Here is a 22,100-nt window from a genome sequence, read left to right on the forward strand (position 1 = left end):
GTGCATTAAATAAAAATCTCAGTTCTGTGTAATCACAAAAGCTAATACGGTCACTTAAGAAAAAGGTCTAATTGGTGTCCTAAAGGGAAACCTACTAGGCTATGTAAAGTAGCTATTATAAAAATGTTTAGCCTTCAGAGAGTATTTCAGATAGTATTTTTGTTGCCAGGTTTGTCAGCCAAAATTTCACTAAGCAGATTTGTTAGGGGCCATAATCTCTAAAACAGACATTGGCATAGGCATTAAAGATCAAGAGAATTATATACATTTTGTTCTCATATGCCAAGATTCCTTTTTCAAATAAGTTTATTTTGTGCAGGATTTAGCCAGAAACATGGCTATCCTTGTTTTGTATTTAAGACAACAGCATTTCCTGTGAAGGAATTAAAAAATAAAAATAAAATAAAAAATGAAAGTGTTTCATTCACAGATTTAGGGTGGTTGTGGACAAGGCCAAGATGTTCTTGACATCTCCCTTCCTGACAGTCTTCAATGTAATGCTCTCTAAGGATGCTCATCTCTAAAATGCTAGGATCTAATCTGGGTGATAGATCCCAGATGCAGCAAGAAAAAGTTCCCTTCACTGTGATAGTATATTCTTCAGTGTTCAATGGAATGACTAGTTGCTTTCCTCAACCAGTTGTTAGAATATGCTAGGAAAAGTAGGAAAATGCAGTCTGGATTTTCATTAACTCATATATGGAATGCTTTCCTCAAAAACTGTGGAGAGTTCTCGGAGGTGGGCAGGGTCATTTGCAAGAGCTATATAGAATAACATTTGACTCCTTTACACTTCTGAGATGAGTGTAGATGAAACCTATGGTAATAATTCATAACTTCAACAATACGCTAACAGAGAAAGCCTAGCCCTATAGATAACCAACCACAGGATACCAAAAATTAATTTACTTAGATGGAAAGGGAGTCATACATGATTTGTACAGGAACCTTCAAAGGCACTTATTCTAAAGTGTTTCTGAGCCACTTTTAAATGATATCTTCATCACACAAATGAAATCTCGCATGGAGAACTGCTGACTGTGAGAAGTGGCCAGCCATCTTCCCAGGCTTTATTCAGACTTCACATCCAATCTTAGGGGCAGACATAAATACTTCACAGTGCTTCTGCAAAAGCTCCCAAGGTGTCTGTATAAAGGCAGACAGACTGCCAGAGGCTCTCCCGAAGAGATCGCTTTCCCTCCATCTCTCCTTTTCATTTTGCAATCACTGTATTAACTCTGAGATCCAGCTCTTAAAAAGAATTTGGAAACAAATTATAGGCCCTTTTCTGACTGCAGGTATAATTTTCCATATTTGCTTGAGACGGATTCTTGACACACTGAAGAAGTTGCTACTAAATGGGAACTCTAGGAAGTATCTGAAGTGAGCTGGGGCTCCGACATCGGGATTGCGGCCCAGAGAGCAGATTTCCAATCCTGTGACATCAAGGGACTTCCATCTCAGCTTTGCATCCGCTTTTGGTCCTTTCTGTTCAGTACAACAGAGAGGCAAAGAACGTGCCTGCTGGCCGTGTTCATGCTCACATAGACACTAGGGGGTGTCCAAGGACCAAACGTAGTTCTCCTTCCCTTCAGCCTTGTCTCCTCAGTGCTCAGAGGTCCAGCTAACTTAAAACACAGGAACTACAGGAAAAATCTATCCAATTATTTCCTGTTTTCTGCCCAAATGAATGATGTGGGGGTCAGTCTCCTCTTGAGTCCTGATGCCCCTGGTCCTCTGGCAGCAGCTGTAACCTCAGGGGTTGCAGCCTAGGCTTTCTCATGCTAAGCCACAGGTACCCAGGCATGGGATACACGCCTTTTACCCGTGTTTAGCCTGAAGTGCTGTGTTGTGGGAGTTAATTTCAATTTAGGTTTGCCCACAGTGCACTATGGCAGGGGGCAGGTGGCAACAAGGTAGGTCTCTGCCCTCTCATTTTCCTGTGGTTCCGATGGCTTCTGAATGTAGATTATTTGTTGATTACTTCGTATTAGCCAACATTTCCTTTTGCTACTCAGGACATCTTTAGGACTTTGGTCTTGGGGTTCTTTATGAATACCTATTACTTCTTAATTATGATGGTCTAATAAGATACGTCTTTCATTTTCATCTGCCATCTCTCTTCCCCTGTGATTCTTTTCCCTTTACTATTGGTCCCCAAGGGCATGTTACAAGCTCGTTTTCTTTATTGTTCCCATATTCCTCCACCCCTCCTGGTGAATTAAAAAAATAAATAGAATGCATTTTAAGGATGACAACGGTAATAATAAAGCCAGGAAATGCTTTCCAGCTAAATGCACTCATTTGAGGGCCTATTGAAAATAGCGTAAACCTAATTGAAGTAGCCAACCCCTCCCATACAGGTCATGCTACATGCTATTAAAATGAAGGTAAGACAAAGCTGGTGACATTTCTGCATTTTCCAGTCTCACTTTTCCTAAGACATATCAATAGTATTGACAATATTATTGCGTTGTGCTTCTTAGTGACCTGAGCTGATGTATTGTGGGCTGGGATAATTCTTTCTAAATGAAACCTTGTTGTATTCTTTACCTATAAACAGCAACAGGGAAATAACCATGATTCAAAGTGTAGGAACTGAAAATCAAAATTATATCATTTGATGATCCAATAACACCGACCATTTAGCGTATATGGACACTCTGTGCCCACCAACTGTAGCTGTAAACGGTTTAAGTATATTTCCTAAATATGGGGGAATTATGGAAATAACCCGAGAAATATCTTTTGTGAAATGACCAAGGTGGCTGCATCTGTGAAGAAGGATCTCGTATTTATTGCATTACAGCTTATGCAAGCTCCTCAAGAGTTATTCCTTGGTCCAAGGCTCTCAGTGAAGTTCTGTGAGATGGAACTGCCGATCACATTTGATGGCAAAGCACTAGCAGCTGGGAAACTGCTCTTTCTCTCCCCTCTCATTTTCCAAACAATGTTTGCACTGATTAATACTATGCAACAAGACATGACGCAGAGATTGTGTTGGCATTGTATTCTGATGACCCCACACATTGTGTGCGCTCTGTGGTTCCTTTTGCTGTTCATAGTTATATGGGTTTATCAGAAATTACATGTCAGGCTCCCGATGAGTGTAATTGTATACTGATTGTGTATAGTTTTTTAAACCTCATTATTAGCCTTGTATGCAAACCAAATAAAAGGAAAGTTTTAAAAAGGAAAAAGAAAATAGCCTCCACTGGACGTCATGTCAGAGCCCAGGTGTTTGAGCCGAGATGCAGGGGGGAAACAAAATGTTCTCTCAGGGACATCTGCTGCAGCCATGTGCTTGAAAGGGTCTTAATGAATGGAGGGGAACGAGAGGAGAGGCGAGGGCTTGTGAGAGCTCCAGAGCTGTGCTGCCTCCCCACTCTGCTCTCCTTGCATGTATGACTCATTTAATAACAAGGCAGGGAGGACACTGAGATGGGCTGAGCATGCCCCCATCCATGGTGACTTTCATTAATGGGTGCCCCCATGGCAATTTCTGAGTTTTGACCCTCTTCTTAGTATCCCCTTTAACAGAAAAACAAAACCAAGAGCACTTCATCAATGTAGCTCAGGGGAAATCTACCCAGGAAGGGCAATGAAGTGAACAGTGCTTTCTTCCCCTTCCCAGGACTGTGCCCTTCTGCCCACTGACACCTGAGCCATTGATTGGACACTTCTAAGTTGGTGATTAGCCAGCTTTTGCACTCTGTGGATTCAGAAACAGGAAGCTCAGCAGGGAATGTTGAAGTATTACATACCAAGGACGAGGGCCATTAGAACTCGACTCAACTCTAATGGGAGAAGTACTTAGTTCTCTTTTAAAACCTCTAATCAGTATACAGTGTCTCAGCACACAGATGTTAGCACCAGTGTGAAGGCTCTCTAATTGTCATCTAAGTTATCCCTGCCTAAGGGCTCCCAATCAAATTATTAGACTGTTGCAGTGAGTCTGTGACTCTTGGTTGCACCTTGCAAGAGGGGTATTTTTTGTAGTGATGAGAAGCAGTGGTTTCTCCTGGGAAGCAAATGTGCCATTATGGACTTATTAGGTCCTTGATTAGATCTACAGCTGATAACTGAGTAGATTTTTTTTTTTTTTTGAGAGAGAGAGAGAGAGAGAGAGAGAGAGAGAGAGAGAGAGAGAGAGAGAGAGAAAATTATAGTTCATTTCAATCTGCTTCCCTCAGCCACTGGGTTGTGGAAAAGGAAGTAAATGGAATAGCACTAAAGGAAATGTGTACACCGTTATTTTTAAAAAGTGGTTATAAAAGTTAATAATCAAATCTTAACAATCCGTATTTGCTCTTCAGGCTTAAGGGTGAAAGTCTTTAATAAATTGTTTGTTTTCTTTACTTCTTGTTTTTCAAATCCTGGGGCTTCTGTCAGATGCTTCTGACAGGGCTGCCAAGACCTAAGGAGTTAAACATCCAGAGTGATAATTAATTAATTAGGCAGTCCCAGAAAGTTAACCTCTCAAGTTTCCTTCCTGAAATTCATGTTTATCTGATTTGCTTTAATAAGTGCCTTGCTATTGTACTAGTTTTACATACTTTAATTTGGAGATAATTACAATACTATAATTCACATTTCAGATACATATTAAGTTTTCAAAAGATATCAAGCCAGATAGTTCTCTTTCACATTGTGCTTAATTTTTTTTTTTGTAACGTGTATGTAACCTGAAGAATAATTGTGCTGGCTGTAGTCATATCTTTTAAGTCTTTCTATTATGAGGCATTTATTTGATTTTAATTGTAGAACCATTGGTCATATTGAGTTCATTTCCTGTTCATGTTGATTTCATGGGTCTTTCCATTAGTATTCAATTGCACAGTAATTAGTCATTAGTTCACTGTGTTGTCTCCAAGCATGCGTACACTTACACTCTCATTTTCCACTGAGTTTCTGCACTCCTATTTGAATTCTTTATTTCTTAAGGAAATGGTGGTCATGCTAAAACACTAGATCTAATGCCAGATCTCGAATTTATTATCGGTTGACCGAAAGGATTCTTGTCCAGGCCAGCAAGAAAGCTTGGTGTACCAGAAATGATGATATAAGTGGCAACTCCCTCCAAACAGCTCTGAAGTTGGCAGAGCTGGCAGTGTCTGTTGACGGAGGCACTAGTTAATAGGGGTGGACCAGACACTCCACAGTGGAACTCCACCATACACTTGAGTTCCGATTATTGCATCTTCAGTAAGAACATCGTTAATCTCTGAAGAAAGATCAAATTCCCAACTTGATACTAAGTTCCAATAATGTGCAAAATCTTGTCATTTTAACTAACCAGCTTTACAGATCTATTTCACTTTATAAGAAGAAGCTGGGTGTCTTAAATAGTCAATGCATTAATTAATTCCAAATTTGCTATGTTCTTTTAAAGCTCACATTTTATCTAAGGTATTCACTTAGCTCCCATGAAAAGTAAATATGTCATCTGTCACGGTCTGTCACAAGCTCGTAATTCAAATCCATTAGAAAATTATTCCTGCTTTTTATTTAGCTGGCTTTACATTGTTGTCCTAATTAAACTGGAATCTTATATCATTTAAATGTTAGACTTGGCAGGGCTGAAAGAATAAAAAAGAACATTGCTTTCTGATTAGTTGAGTTAATGTTTAAGGAGCCTTGACTGTGTGATGAAGACTATTTGCCTGTACTCCCAATAGGAAGTAAAAAGGCAGATAAGCAGGATTTCCCAGGGACAAGGCCCTTGTAGAAAGAATAGTTTTGAAGCAACCTGTTGTTATGCCCAATCGCTTTGAGGTGGTCCAACAGAGCTTTAATTCTTATAACTTTTTAAAAAAGTATTTCATGATACTTTGTATAAATGCTCTGCAGACCTAAGTGTGCAAATGAATATTGATGAAATGTATTTATTCTGCCTGAGTAGTTCCAGAGCAGCCTACAGAACCTTCTAGTCATACAAGCTTCCAGGTAAAGCAAGAATGCCTGCTTTCCAGTTCATGCTATATGCTACAAAAGTGTCAGTTCATTAAAAGTAAATGGAATGAATCAGAAAGTACAACTTTTTATCTAGCTTCTCCCTCCCTCCCTTCCTTCCTTCCTTCCTTCCTTCCTTCCTTCCTTCCTTCCTTCCTTCCCTCCTTCCTTCCTTTGTTTATAGTTTGTGAATTGAGAAATAATTGTCAGCCTGTATCCCCAGCTATTTTACATGCGAATGCAGAAGGAAGGTAAATTCGAGGTCTGGACTAGTGAGATCCTCCCCAGCTATTTTACATGCGAATGCAGAAGGAAGGTAAATTCGAGGACTGGACTAGTGAGATCCTGTTTTAAAGTCTAAGTAGGAGGATGACTGGAGAACTAGGTGGTGGCTGAGTACTTAGCCTAGGTCCAATCCCTAGCTCTGGAAACAAAAGGGAAATCACCGTCAGATTTTTGAACAATGCGTGCTGTTATTGGACTTGAAACCTTGTCATAATGCTAATTTTTAATTGTAGTTATTGCTATATAAGCCTATAAGTCAATGTTTCTTACTTGAGAAACAATTGGATTTTCTAGAGGAAGACAGTACCACACACATCCCCATGTCTTATGCCTACCCATTGCACAGGGCTTTTCCACTCACTTTGCTAGACATTTAACAACACTTACTATACTTCTGCATCCTTTTTATCAATGTATAAGAATGACCTTTTAACAGGCAATTCTTTAACCTTCCTAACCCTCTGCTCCCTTGGTTTATATTCAATAAGCTATCTCTACCCCAAATATTACCTTCAATTTTATTTAAATATCCAGACATAAAGACTTCTATTTCTAAATTTATCAGATGTAACTTTCCATTGAACAATGTGTAATAAGCTAATAATAAGAGAGGATATCAATTTCAGAATCAAAAGTCAGTGGACATCATCAGATGTTCAGTATACCTTAATAGGAATGTGAGCAGCAGAACATCGTCCATCTCATTTCTGTGAACATGGAGTCTAAATTCTCGGCTCTTCATGTCTCTTCTGTATGAATCTCAACTTCAGATTGTTCTTTCAGTTGAATTATAGTTTATAAAGCCTCAAATTCGAATGAAAAACACTTTAGAATTTTTCTAGGTTTGCAAGGCAGATTTGAATAAGAATAATTATTATCCATTTGTGGCGTGCATAATTTATCTTATTTTTAACTTTACTTTTAAAGGGGAGAGGGCATGTTATATACCCCAGGCTGGCCTCAGACTTACAATGCAGACAAACACAACTTAGACTTATCATCCTTCTGCTTCTCCCTCCTAAGTGCTGGAATTACAAGAGTTTTCCATCTTGTCCAGCCTTAAACAAGAACTTTTTTTTGTTGTTGTTGCTTGCTTGATTTTCATATTTATTTATTTTATTACATGTGTGTGTGTGTGTGTGTGTGTGTGTGTAAGTGTCTTGCCTGCATATATGTGTGTTCACCATGCTCACATCTTGTATCTGAGGAGTTCAGGAGAAGGCGCTGGCTGTCCTGGAGCTGGAGCCGGAGCTGGAGCTGGAGCCGGAGCTGGAGCTGGAGCTGGAGCCAGAGCTGGATTGGTCTATCGCCAAGCACCAACATGATAAACCCCTGGTCTTCACCACTTTCTTTCCCTCCTTTTTTTTTTTTTTTTTAATCTTTCCCTCTTTTTAGCTCTCTAATTATTCTTTCTTCTTTATTATTGTCTTTCTTGTCCTTAGAACAGCTCTCTTGACGCTTTTTCTGTCTGACTGTTGGGGGATAAATGAGTTACACTGGTATAGGGGAATTATGAAAATTTAAATGATTATTTATTCTAAAACTATTTTTTCATGCTTTTCTTTTGAGGCATGAATTGAAGGAATTGGTTTACATAAGCAATTCTATTCTTCGGTGAATATTATTTAAAATTTGAAGGAAGTACTTTTTAAAGGTTTGATTTAATATTTTTCTAGTTGTGCATACAATAGTTTATTAACTTTAATAAGACCAACGACACTGAACAAAATGGATAAGATTAAAAACAACAACATAATATTTAAGTTATCTCATACTTTGAAAGTTCAGGAAAGCATTATGTATCTAATGTGTGGAATGTTTCATGTCAGCCAGTATATGATGGAGACAACAAAACATTCCAGAAGATCCAGTAATATTTTATTATCTATATCCTTTTTAAAAATAAAATTATTATTATTGATCTCATTACATAGCCCTGACTGGTTTAGAACTCATCATGTAGATAAGGCTTGTCTCAAACTCCTAGAGATATGCCTGCTTGTGCTTCTTAAGTGCCACCACACCCAGATGTACAGTTTCCTCTTACCTTTTCTACATGGCCTATTAGTTACTCTTTCTGAGCCTCAGGTTTCTTTTAATGAGTTAAGGAGCTAATATAGTCCTCTTGAGAATGTATATTAACCAATAATTTTTAGTTTCTGGGCTCTGGAATTATTGCAGAAAGCAAATTAGAAAAATAAATTCACAAATAGTTTGCATCCCAATAGGGGTAGATAGATAAAACAATTGCAATTAATATGTTCTATGGGGAAAAACAAATTGGAAAGGAAGGGAGGGGTTGACAGGCCATGCCAGAGGAGCATACACAATGAAAAGGGAGAACAGGAGGTGCAAGGGTCCTGAGGTAGACTATAGCTGACACCAACTTAAGAGACTGCAGAGGCATTGTGGGTGGAGACTCCATGAGGAGAATGGTAAAGGAAGAGAGGCAGAGAGGAAACAGGCAGATCTTGCAGGAACTGTGTGTTGTTGCAAGGACTTTGGTTCTTGTTTGGATGTGATTGGGAGTCTGCTGAACACTGTGAGGAGAAGGGCAGAAGTAAGCTTTGCTTTGAAAAGGAGTTTAGATGCTGCAGTGTAGCAATGCTCAGACCGTCTATGAGGTGAGATGTGGAGTGTGAAAGCAGTAAAAGACAGGGATGACATTGCTCTGGGATGGAGAGCTAAAAGGATGGAGTTGCTCTTTGGTAAGAAGGGGAGACAAGATACAACATGAGTGAATGTGAGTATGTCAGTGTAGGACTATAGGGGCTTCCAATAGAAAATGAGCTGGGAGCTCAGCAACCCCACTGGTCTAGGACTTGTGGACAGGCTTCAAGTGGTTGTGGGAGATCATGAAAAATGGTCAATATTTTTGAAAAGTATGGGGGATTTAGCTCAATCATAAACTTGTCACAGTTTATGATTGACAAACCCAAGGTGTTCTGCCTTTCTTTCAAGTCATTTTAACTAAACTATTAAAAGCCATTTAACTAAGCTATTAAAAGGACTAAGTGTTAAGTTGCTTGCCGTATATACGTGATTGTATGCTTTCTTCATGCAGGCTATGGGCTCTGCATCTTAACTTAAAAATGGCTTCATAAAACATTATTTCTTCACTTAAGCCAGACACAAAACATTCCATTTTCTCTTCCTTGTGAGTATTCTATAGGAGTTATTCTAAGTATGTATTAATAGACCACCTGGCTGGATTTGGTGGGACAGGTGGGGAATACCACTCATTGCAGCATTTGGTAGGCTGAGGTATGATGTTAGATTAACAACTAGCCTGGCCATAATGAGACTCTGTCTCACAGAAGCCAAAATAGAAACCACCAGGCCAAAGAAAGAGATGCACTGGACTGTGGGAGTTCTATTGTATAATCATCCTGGGCAACTGATCAATAGAAACCCAAAAAGCAGCATTTAATCTCATCCTTATAGGCTCACAATTTGTATTCATAATGTTTAATAAACACTATGTAAGTATGACCAATATGCTTAATATAAGGTTCAGCATTAATAGGTCAAGGTAAGATTTTTTAAAAATGTGCTGATGAAAAATCTAGATCTCTAAATAACCTTTGCCCTTTACCCCTATATCTAACCCCCTCTTTTTTTTTTTTTTTTTTTTTTTTTGAGACAGTGTCTCACTATGCAGTCTTTGTTGCCCAAGAGAGAGCAGGCTGGCCTTAAATTCAGAGATCTGACTGCCTCGGCTTCTCCAGTGCTGGGATTAAAGGGGTGAGCCACAATATCAAGCCATTTTCACCTCTCGATTCATTAGAATTCTATAAAATTATTCTGTTTTCTTTCTCCTCTTGACATCACTTTGTCACTTGGCATGATCTAGTGGGGCCATCTATCCCCTTCCTTTTTCCCCCTTCTCTTAGAGCCTTTATTCATCTTCATGTGCAGCTCACATGCTCTGGGTTCAGAAGTAGCACAAAGGCGGGGGTGCATGATTATTTGTTAATGAAGCATTTTGGTTGGAAATCTGCCCTCAGGAAAACAGCACAGTGATTGGAGATGTGCTCCTGACAGAAACCTTTTGTTGAGTGAATCTAATTTCTCTGTAATGATCCTCTCCATGTACAGTGTAGTTCTCTAGGAAACTGCATTGCTTTGCTTTCCAGTTTTGTATAGAGTACTATTTGGAATATAATATATATTCAAGGTTTTTTTTGTCACATATTACTTTATAAAATGCATACAGTTCTGAAGAAAACTCCAATTGAAAGAGTCTTCCAGGATCATCTTGTCTGTGCCACATTCCATTTAAATAAAAAAAAAATGATTTGTAGACATTTTTTCACATTCATCAAATTAATTATAGTTGGAATTTCATTTCCAGTCAAAGAACTTTCACAGAAAACAAAACTTCCTCACTTTTCGTTTACAGCCTTGTTGTAGTAAGAACAGAGCAATGGTTCTAACAGGAGTTCTCCAGGCTTGACACAATAAGCACATCCCAGCTTGCCTTCTGAAGGTTCCCAACTCGATGCTTTCCGATATGAATACAGAGAATATTGAGCACAAGGAAACTACATATAAGGTGGACAATTCTTAAAGACCAAGCACAGAAAGGAGCCCGTTAGTCCTGTGTTCCACAGCTAGCTATCTAGAACTTGCTTCATCTGGCCCTGCCTTATGGAAGAGAGCCAGCCCAGAAGGATATGTTAGCTGAATGTCACAAAGTGCTCCTGTGTTTGTTTGAGTATACTGATTTTCCAGAAAGTCACACTATGCATAGCAGAGGACATTCCTCCCCGTACTCCACTGTCACAGGCTTCATTATCTCCTCTTTTGCCATGTATCAAAATGTATGATATGACTGTAAAAAATGAGAGAATTGCATACCAACCAAAAGATGATGGAAACTATAAAGTTAAGTCTATGAATTAGGAATTACTTATATTTACCACACATTGGTGTTGATGTTGGAATTCATTATTAGCTTCAAACAGTACCATTTTCAGCATGCATCTTGTGTTTCTGTATATCCCAAGCAGATAGCTACGAAAGTCAATTTTAGAATGTCACACGGGCCTGTGGAGTTCTGAGAGTGTTGTAATGTTCAGTCATGTTCTTGCAAGAAAGATGCATGCAAGTTGATATTTACTGAACCGACACTGTATAGATAACCTGCTACACTTTGTCCAAATGACTGTGGGACTCTGTGGGCAGGCATTATCTGTGTCTGGATTAAAATCCAGACCTTTTGACAGGAGCCCTGTACTTTCCCCAGCAGACAGCTCCCTGAATGACCTTCCTCTTTCCTGGCCCGAAGGGGCTCTCCAAACCTCTGTCTGCTTGATGTATAGAGACCCGGAAGTATACATTATCAAAATGATCAGACCCGGTGTGAATTCAGACGCAGGCCAGGTTGTTGTGGTCAAATCAGAGTTATTAAACAAGCTTTTATAAATATGCTTAGAAAGTGGACCTCAGAGTATAGAGAGCTCTATACAGAACTGTAGAGATCTCAGATATTTTGCCCACATTTAAGTGATTTCTGTTGCTTTTTCTTTTGGGACAGGGTCTCCCTGTGCAGCTCAGGCTAGCTTGGGACTCAAGACCCCCCCCCCCCCTATCTCTTGAGTGCTGAGGTTGCTAAGAGTGTGCCAGCATACCAGCTAAATATACATATTTAAAGGGGAGTTAAGAGAATCAAGGAAAAGCAGCATTAGTGAGTTAGGGCTCTGGCCCTTCTGCTCTTTTCTTCTCTCTCTCCCCTCCTTGTCTCCAACTCCCTCTTCCTCTCCCCTTCTAGCTCTTTCACTTCACTCCCCCATATTCTTTAGCACTGCTGACAAAGGAAATCAGAAGAAAATGGAAATAATAGAAAAGATTACTTTTTTTTTTTCTTACCCATGGACTCCAAATAAAAGGGACAGGGCATTAACTCCTAAAGTGATTTGCTCTTTGCTTCCATCTGCATATCTGATCTAATTATACTATTAAAAGGCGAAGGCAAAGGGAGACATTAGACTAACAAGTGAAGTTCTTAACTTGCACCAGAAACACGATTTGCTCCATGCTCAGCCTCCTTTTAACTGCTCTCTGCAGCCCTTGATGCACAGCAGGGGGAGTGGCATTGGCCACCCCAAGGCAAAATGGATCAGTGTGTCTCTTGTATGGAAAATTGGTCCATGTGTGATTTAGCTTTGAGTTGTGTTGTGTTTCTTATACTAATATAATATTGTTCTAGTGCTTGCCCCTGATTAAAGAAATAACATAAATAAATAATTTATAATTTAATTAATAAGGTATAATATGCAAAGCACAGTAATTTCAAACAGCTTGTAATGTCTCTAATGTACTTTCAATTTTTTATTTTACATAAGGGCTATATTCATTATGTAGTTATGATAAACATACTAATGAATTTTATTACAGGAACAAATTTAAACATGTAAATGAGATCAAATAGTATTAAAATGCAAACGATGGTGAAACTTATTACAAACTAACCTTGCCAATATACATGGAATGATGTTATTTTAAAACTTTGTGAGTTGTATCTCTTAAACAAAGGCATTGTCTTTTACAATGTCCCTGAACATAAGAATTGTGAATTGCCTGCTTTATTCTCACATGAACACCCCAACCAAAAAAAAAAAGTTAACAGGAATCTAGGTTTGCATGTAACTTTGGATGACAATTAAAATCCCTTTTCTTGTTCCAGTGAACAGTAATCTGTGCATAATTACATTCAAATGAGATATTAGCATTTGTTGTGCTTACTCTTTGTTAATTGCAGAGTTCACTCACCATGCTGACGCTTTTGATGGAATCAGGCAACCTTATTGACCTGGTGCCATAAGGTGAGTTGGGAAATTCTAGCATAGTCTTCATTTTTTTTATTTTGGCATTTTAAAGAGTCCTGCTGCTTTTATTACATTCCTGACACTTTTGTTAATAAATCATTGCAAAGTTAATGAAAATTGCATTCAGGCATATCCAAAATAATTGTGTCCTTTGTCATGCTAATAAATTGAAAGCTGTTGATCCAATGGGCGAATGCATGCCTGTTATGGGGAAGGTTGTAAGGCGTGCCTTTTACACTGACTTTCTCCCACATCACCTGTATAAAAGGAAAAGCGGGGAAAAAAAATTCAATATGCTTTATTCCATATTTTCTAGAGCAATCTAATGAAGTCAGCAAGTAGCTAAATTGTATCTACATGAAAATATAGATATATTTGTGTTATGATTTATGAAAGGCTGTTAATATGAATAGAAACCAGCAACAGTGTAATACTACACTCATGAAAGCAGGAAAACCATGTTTAACTGACCTTTTGGTCGTACCTAGGGATTTTCCACGTTTATATATGACCCACTTGATTTAAAAATCACAACTGTAATAACCCCACATTCGTTTCTTAAGTCTTCTTCTATGCTAATTTGGAAGGAAAGTGGAGGAATGTGACTTTTTATTTAAAAAAAAAAAAATCTTTTTTGGCAAAGCATCAGATCTTTTCCCTCAATAAACCTTAAGTGAACAAGGAGGTCAGTGAGTATGTCCAAGAGATAAAACACTGTCATTCCACACACAGTGTGAAGCAGATCTCCCTGCTCCAGGTAAGGAAGAAAATTCAATTCTGAAATACTTATGTTCCTGTTCGATTTCATAAACACACACACACACACACGTGTGTGTTTTTTTCAAATTTATCTCAAGGAAGAACTGCAAGTTATTGTTGTCTTGGGAGTTCTTAATTTATGCAGTAGCCCATCATGCTGATTTTAGGTAGGTATTTATTCTGCTATTCAATCAAAAAGCATAGTTTCCATAACAACGGCCACATCAGATGAAACGTACAGCTTGGCATTTGAAATACAGGACTTCTTAGGAGATACGCTTCCTGACATATTGTGTTGAACTTGTGTTCTTTTCATTTTCTTTTAGCTAGCAAGATCTGTGTTTCTATAAAGGACCATCGCAGTTTTGCATAATTATTACAATCCATCTGCACATTTCCAGGATTTATATTAAAGTAATTAAAGCCATTTTGTATTAGTGGTTGCTGTGTGGAACCAGCTTGGATGCAGGATTCTAAAAGTTCCCACTCGCCTGCTTGCTGCGTTGTAATTTGGAGAACAGAATGTTCCTTAAATGAGGTTTGGGAATACTGCATTTTTTTTCTTTCTTTCCTTTCTTTGCAAAGTAACTTTTTTTTTCCTCCTGTGGAAAATGGAATAAAAGGTTCACCTAGGGACTGGAATTAATGTAGTCCTTCAGCCTAGGGTTAAAAAAGAGCAAAATCACAGCCAGCAACATTGTGCAAACTCTAATATATTTAGCTTTTTCTATGGAGAAATAATAAGCCTGTGTTTCTAAGGCAACTTTCTCTCAAAGAGCAGCAAGCTATTTAATTTATATGCTCATTTTCCCTAGCAGTATTTGTTCAAGATAAATGAGGACAGGAATTGTTAATTCCATTTTATGGATGGAATGATTGAGGCAGCGAGAGATAATGTCATAAAGAGCAGATAATGAAGCTTGTAATGTACTGGGCAAGGATAGACACACTGCAATGAGTAATAACTAAGGTATGTTGCATCAAACCCACCAATAGAATGGACTGCAGGTGCCATGCAGTATGGTGAAGTTGCTGAGAAACATCAAGTTAATTCTGGAAGCTTTCAAAGGAAAATCTGGAATAGACTTGCTTTCTGACCTGGGTCTGAACCCCCAGTGTCTCTCCTAAGGTTCTTAAAACTTATTCTGGATTTACAAGTGTTCAGGATTTGTCTCTCAAGAGTTTAGTTATTGCAAGTGGTCCGTAGTAGAGAAGAGAGCGAGATTGTCTAGGTAAGTTTATAACATTTTTTTCAAAATAAGGATTAATTCACTAAAAAAAAAAAAAAAAAAAAAAAAAGGGAAATTGTCTCTCAAGTGCAGAGGAGTCTTGGTTTGCTCTGTAGAATACATTCTCTTAGATCAACCTCTCCTTGATGGAAGAACAATGAACAGATAGAGGCATCAAACTCACTCTATTCTGAGGCATGTATCTGCAGACATTTACTGTTGTGCTTGCTCACATGTGGTTTGTAACTCACCATCCTGTGACCACAATATCCACCATTATGGCTAGACCGTGCCTAACATTCTCTATCACTAACATGAACAGCTACCAAATTCATGGGCTCCAGACTTCTGGCTCCTTGTATAACAATGGAGTTGCATAGTGTGGGTGTTCAGAAGGTTTTTAAACAGAAATCAGAGCTTTGCTCACATTTTGTTTGGTGTTTAACATTGATAAACAGGAAGGATGGAGAAGTCCAACTATACATCACCCTCACTGTTGTGGTGGTGCACAGAGTCCCAGGGCGGGAGGAGTCTTTATAGTTATCTTGGTTTCTGTTCATATCAGGGGTCATTCAGTTTTTGCAGTTGAAAAAGCAACTGTGATGTGAGTTCCACAGACACAGGTGCATAACCTGAAGAGAACTTTCGAGCTGGAAAGGAGACATTTAGAGGAACAGAATTGAAACTACACTTTGCAATGTAGCTGTTGAAACTATGCAACTCTATGCTAGCAACATATTTTGAACATAATTTAAAGAAGTTTTGAATTTATTTTATAGATGTTAGATCCCAATGAAGTTCGACATGAGCACCAAGCAGAACTGGGGATAAGGCCATCTGAGATGGGAAAAGGCCGAGTTGAGTAAAGCCTGTAAGGTGGGGATAGGAACAAGGAGGATCACGTGGGCAGGAAATGCTTTTGGTACTTTGCTTGCCAAATTGCTTCTAGGCACGCATTGGCAGCCCCACTATGTGTTATGGTTCTATGGTTCTTGGGGCTTGTGGATTGTATATAGATAGTTCTCCCAAAATAATCCTAGCAGGAAAACATACATACACACACACACACACACACACACACATACACACTTCTAACACTTCTAATGAAACTATCAAAATATATCTATACATGTTCACTACTGGCAAAATGCAAAGCAATATGAATAAAGGGCTGGATAACTTTTCTGTTAAGGGTAGAGAGAATTCTACTTTGCTCTTTGCTGATATGAAGGAATAAGAATGCCACCAAACTGGAGCAGTGCCTGTTGTTTGGAATATAGAAAATGAATCGACTTATGTACTCCTCCCTTTCTGGTATTTTGTTTGATATTTTTAATTAGAGTTTTGCATCCCAAACTGCCACTTAGGAAAGATTGATGCATTTGATGCTTCTGTGACTGTGTCCCGACTTGAGTTCTGTGCCTTGGTACCTCATTAAAGTGTTGTAGTAGAGTAAGCCTCTGCTGCCACAGAGAATCATAAAAGCACAAACCATTTTGGGTAACTAGGGTCTTGGAATAACAAAACTTCCAAGGTATGAGATTTATCTTTTATTTTTTATTAATTAATTATTTTATTTATTTATATCCCAAATGTTGTCCCTTCATAGTCCCCCCTCCCAGAGTTCTTCACCTCATCCTCTCCCCTTCACCTCCAAGAAGTTAACCCTGGGCATCCTTTTTCTCTGGGGCATCAAGTCTCTACAGGATTAGCTGCATCCTTTCCCACTGGGGCTAGATAAGACAGTCAGTTCTCTGTTAACATATAGTCTGGGGGCCTCAGACCAGTGCCTGTATGTTCTTTGGTTGACTTAGTCTCTGTGAGCTTCTAGGGGTACAGGTTAGTTGACACTGTGGTCTTCCCATGGGTTTGCCATCCCTTTCAGCAACTTCAATCCTTTCCCTGACTCTTCCACAGGGACCCTGACCCCAGTCCAAAGATTGGCAATAAGTCACAGGGACCCTGCCCCAGTCCAAAGATTGGCTATAGGTATCTGTGTCTCTCTCAGCTGTATGAATGAGATTTTTATCTCAATGAATATCCCCAATCATTTAATGATTTTTAGTTTCAGTTTTTCTTTAAGCTTATGTACATCACAATAAGATCATCTATGATCCAGCATTGGAAAAGACCATATTACATCATGCTTATAATAAAATCATGGTGCTTGCACAATATGGTATAAAGTATTAGTTTTGCAAGTTCATCTCTTTAGGCCAAATGTTTTCATTTGGAAAGGTAAACACACAGAATATTTTGTGAATTGTTGATCTTTCCATAATTTTTCTTAATTTGTCTTATGATGTTCAGCATTTTATAATTCAGGGAATTATTTTGTTCTTGGTGATGGTTATATGCAATATAGTAGATCTTGTGGGAGAAAACTTCCTTTAATCCAGTGCAACATGGAGTCACTTGAAGACATCTATAGGAACATTTAGAAGGGAAAAAAATGAGGTAATAGATGGCAGTTCTGTGCACACATCTATGTATGAAGTCTACTTCTGGGTAACCCCCTTAGTGTGCTCCCATCACACACTCTGAGACTCATCATGGCCTGCTCCTTTATATCCTGCTACACCCTGCTGTGCTGGAGTGCCTGTGGATAACTTGCCTTTCTTGAAGACTTTTCCAGTTTTAGGTGTTTTCCTGCTTCTGCTCTTTCCTGGACTATGCTGTATCCTCTCACTGCTAAGCAAATATACTTACATGCTTTCATTTTGACTAACTGAGCTTTGTTCAAAATAATGCTCACTACTTCCTAATTCCTTGGCTAAGTTATATTTTTGAAGCTAGATTCTCATATCCACCCTGGATCTTAGAATGGTGCATTACAGATAACAATCACTTAAGAAGCCAGCAATCCACATGCATCAGGTTCAGGTATACAGAAAAGTGTTTTGTTTTTTCCCCTACAGACCTCTGAGGTTTATTAAGATCAATGGATTTGAGAAGGAAAGATTCAGTCAAGCATCATGAAATTCTTTGCACTGGATTTGAGTCACCAGCTGGTGAATTTCCCTCTTTTTGATTACCCTACTATTGGGACCTCCCTGGAAGGTAAAGGGTCCAAATTGCCCACTTTTCTTTCCTTCACCTTTTAATTTACTGAGGTACAGAGACAAACATTTTCTGAGGCCTTTTCTGATAGTTTACATATTATATCTTTAAAGTAATACCCTGGAAAGCTGCTGTGGTGGCTCGTCGTGGTTGTCAGAGCGTCACGCCCTAGTGAGGGGCTGTGACCTGGGCAATTGTCTGCATCAGATCAGTCTGTGAGAGTATGTGTTTGGAGTATTTTCTTCAGTGCTAATTGATTTAGCCCAGTGTAGGCGATAACCGTCCTTGGGTGTCTGGATCTGGGCTTTGTAGCTGAAAAGTGAGCCCAGATGCAAGCAGTGAGCGGTGGTGCTCCCTGGCCTTGACTTCAGCTCCCACCTTGAGTTCCTGTCTCAAGTTCCCTTTGATAATGGACTAATAACCTATGAACTGAAATGATTTTTTTCTTTCCCAAGTTGCTTTGGCCATGATGTTTAGCTCAGCAACAGAAAGGCAAACTCAGACAGCTACTATCTCTACAATCATGGATGGGAGAAATCTCCATTTTTGTTCCAGATTGCAGACATCTGAAATTCCAAAGTTAAAGGTTTGGCTCTCAGTGGCAGTGGCAAGTAGCCGTGGGTCTGTGTAGCATCTGTCATTAAAGGTGACTAGGCCAACAAGAATAGATTGGTGGGAATGAACACAGAAATTGCCTGAATTGTTTCACATGTGTCCAAAGGTTTAGTCCTTGAGTTCTCTATAGTGGCTTGATGTCAGCCGAGATGGCTGACCGTTAGACTCCAATAGCTAATTCCCACCTACTCTACTAGATCAGGGATATATGGTCAGTCTTTTCCTAGTGAAAGGATTCATATTATGTGGGCCACAGTGAGTTAGTTGGTGTTTTAGTTCATTATCAGGGACTATGGCAGGATAGATGAGATGTGGTCATGTAATTTCCAAAAAAGGCATATTTTGCTTTGTGACTGTGGTGTCTTTAATATCTAAGAGCAAGGAGGTGGTATCAGCTTGACTTGTGGTAGAAGACAGAGGGCAAATGGGCCTACACACAGAGAGAAAAATGGAATAAAAATCTCATATGCAAATCTATTACCCTGAGAGAGATTATTGATCCATTTGTGAGCATCACCCCCACCCTCACCCCAACCTGAAGACCTCGTACTGGGATCCATCTCCAATACTGCTGCACTGAAAAAAGTAAGGTTCCAATTTACGAGTTTTAGGATGACACACTTAACACACAGCAATAAAAATGTTGCTGTCATCATTATGCTGTACCACAGTATGATTTTGTACATAGGTTGGCATCAAGAGCATATTGTGCTTTGCTTTTGAAATCTCTATTAACCATGCTCCTAGAAGAAGTGAATGTGGTCAGCAATTGGGTCTAGAGCCTGGAAAACGTCCATGTCTTCAATGAATTCATTGTGTTCATTGTGTCCAAAGTCGTCTTCAGGCTCAGGGTGAAAGGGGTGCTATCTGCTCACACAAATGCTGACCACCATTTGGTTTGAAAAAAGTACCCCAGATTTGCTAGAAAATTTTACAGAAATGTGTCAGCTAGCAGATAAGAAATGGCTGTCCCTTCAGGGCAGACTGTTACTAGGACATTGTATCACCCTCAGTGTTGTGTGTTTATAACTGTAATTTAAGAGGACTAAAGGCTCAGGGGATGTAGCACAGTAGTTTACTGTCTGCCTGGTGTCTGTGAGGCCATAGTTTTAATTTTGAATACTCACAAAAGAAAAGAGAGTTAAATAATTAAAGGGAGTCTCACCTCCCAACATCCTATTTTTAATTTTATCTTAGATCCTTGGCTTGCCATATAGTTAAATTAGTTTTATAATTTCATACATTAAGTGTATAGTGTGACAACCCCAGTTGTACAGTCATCAGGCCCCATGAACATATAGTGAAGATGTAGTAAGGAACTCTGAAAGACCATAGACCCTGAAGTTGGTACAGAGAATCCTAGGGACGCTCAGTAGCTGGAATTGGTCTGCTCTGCCCTTTTCAGAGTCCAGTAGGGAATCTTCAGAGTTGTTTACTCTGTTGCTTTTGTCTTATGTGAGGCTCACCATTGTCCCATTATGTGGCAATTATTTCCCTTACATTGCTCTCCCTAAGATTATCTGCAGCATGGAACAAGTATCTAATGAATTTTCTTTTTTTTTTTCTTTTTCTTCCTTTTTTTTATCCATTTATCACTTTTGTTGGAGGCATTTGACCTATAACTATCAATAGGGGTAAGCTTCTCTGAACTGACTAAGGAGAATTATCTTAAGATGTTTATACAAATGCTGTGATGTAAACAGTGAAAGGATGCAGAGAAGCATTTTTTAACAATTTAGAAGAGTGAAGATTCTATTGATTCATGCAGCTGATATTATGTGTAAAGACTTCAAGACATTTTAGAAATTTGGAGATTAGAAACCAAATCCATGTTTTATAGCAATTTCCTTTGGTGAAAACGGCAACTCAACTTTAGTTTCTTCTGTCTGATTTCTGCCTCGAACATCACCAATGCATTAGTAACTGGGCAGTGCCTAATATATTCCTTGTGTCCCTTTCTCTAGGTTTTTGATGGCTTTATTTGATCTGACACTTCATAGGAGTCCCTAAAACACCAAGACTTGTGTAACTCATACATCACAAGTGACAGTTCCATGGACAACATATCATGTCTGCCTCTCTGTTAGATCAGCTGTAACCTACGTGCTTTGTGATGAATGGAGTGAGGGTACCCTATCAGAGAGCTCTATCACTGCCTGTCACCTAGAAACAGGACACGGGCTCTAATTAGGGGAGAGTGTGCTGAGCCTGACGTGGGATGGAAATCACAGGCAGCTGATTGTGTCTCACAGCATCAGTCCTAAGACTTCTTGGCCACAGACAGTGTCAGGGTCCTGGTCACAAGATTTCCGGCACAGAGCCAGTTGATCCTAGTCCTCACAATAAGCTGATATTCCCTGCAGTAATAAAGGCTGTCCCAGAGGCAAGGAAACAGAGTCTGAAGGGGAAACCTCCTATGACACCTGCAGAAGGTTGTGGTTTCCTTTACCCATCTCCGTTCCATCCTCTCAGGTCACCCTCCTGCTCTATAGAGACAAGAGGACTAGGGGTACTGATGAAGAGGACACATGGGTCTAAGATTAGGAAGAGGGGGTTGAGTCTGAGAGTGTACAGCAAGGTAAGCGGAGAGCAGAATAAAGGGACACCGGAAAGCAATTTCTGTGGGTTGAAAATTATGTAAAACAGTTCGTTGTGTGCCTGCTCTCGATTGGAGCATGAAGACTACAAACTACAGCAAGCCAAGAGCTTCAGAGCTGGAGGACCAGGAGCTATCCTCATTCTCTCCATTTACTGGAGGCTACAAAACCACCTAAAGTCATGGATTCCCTTCTAAGTGGTGGTTCTGTGGAGTGGGCAAATGAATTCAGTAACTGTAATCTTGGTGCCCACGAAGCCCAGGGAGCAGATTGAATCTAAGATCCCCTTTTGCTGCTGCCAGATCTAGGTTTCATTTATGAACTCCCTTAATTTTCAGGAATCCTTGAAACTCCTGAAATTATATCTGATATTTTGCATATTTCCTGGGTTAATTTTCCATTCTTTCATGGGGGTATCAAAGTTGTTTGCAATTTATGAAAGGTTAAACAAAAATAGTGTTCTAAGGAGGTAGAGAGAGCTATTTAGACTTGACATGGTGATGGTAAGTAGATGATTCAGCATTCTGGATTACTCAGAAAATTCTTTGTCATTAATGAAGACAAAGGACTGCATTCCCTCCAGTAGGAAGAATGTAGCCTGATGCTGTTTTGCTTGTTTGAGATGAATCATCAGAGTGAAGCAGAGTTTATAGAGTGAAGCGAGGAAGCTCTGCTTCCATCTCATAGAAGAGCAGCTGACTCTTCCATGCATTTTGTTGACTAATATGCCTAGTGTACTCTGTGGAGCTGGAATGGGAGCCTGATCCCTTCAA

The 22,100-nt window shown here is 39.3% G+C and overlaps 1 long non-coding RNA gene across 1 annotated transcript in view; it reads left to right on the top strand.

The window, feature by feature from the left end:
- Positions 1–12,992: 12,992 nt before the first annotated feature.
- Positions 12,993–22,100, top strand: part of LOC115065223 — a 75,984-nt gene continuing 66,876 nt past the window's right edge. Inside the window, exon 1 of the long non-coding RNA XR_003845017.1 lies at positions 12,993–13,064. This is a non-coding gene — a long non-coding RNA (uncharacterized LOC115065223). The remainder of the gene's footprint in view (positions 13,065–22,100) is intronic.

Source organism: Mus pahari, chromosome 13 (assembly GCF_900095145.1).
Source record: "Mus pahari chromosome 13, PAHARI_EIJ_v1.1, whole genome shotgun sequence".
NCBI classification, from domain to species: domain Eukaryota; kingdom Metazoa; phylum Chordata; class Mammalia; order Rodentia; family Muridae; genus Mus; species Mus pahari.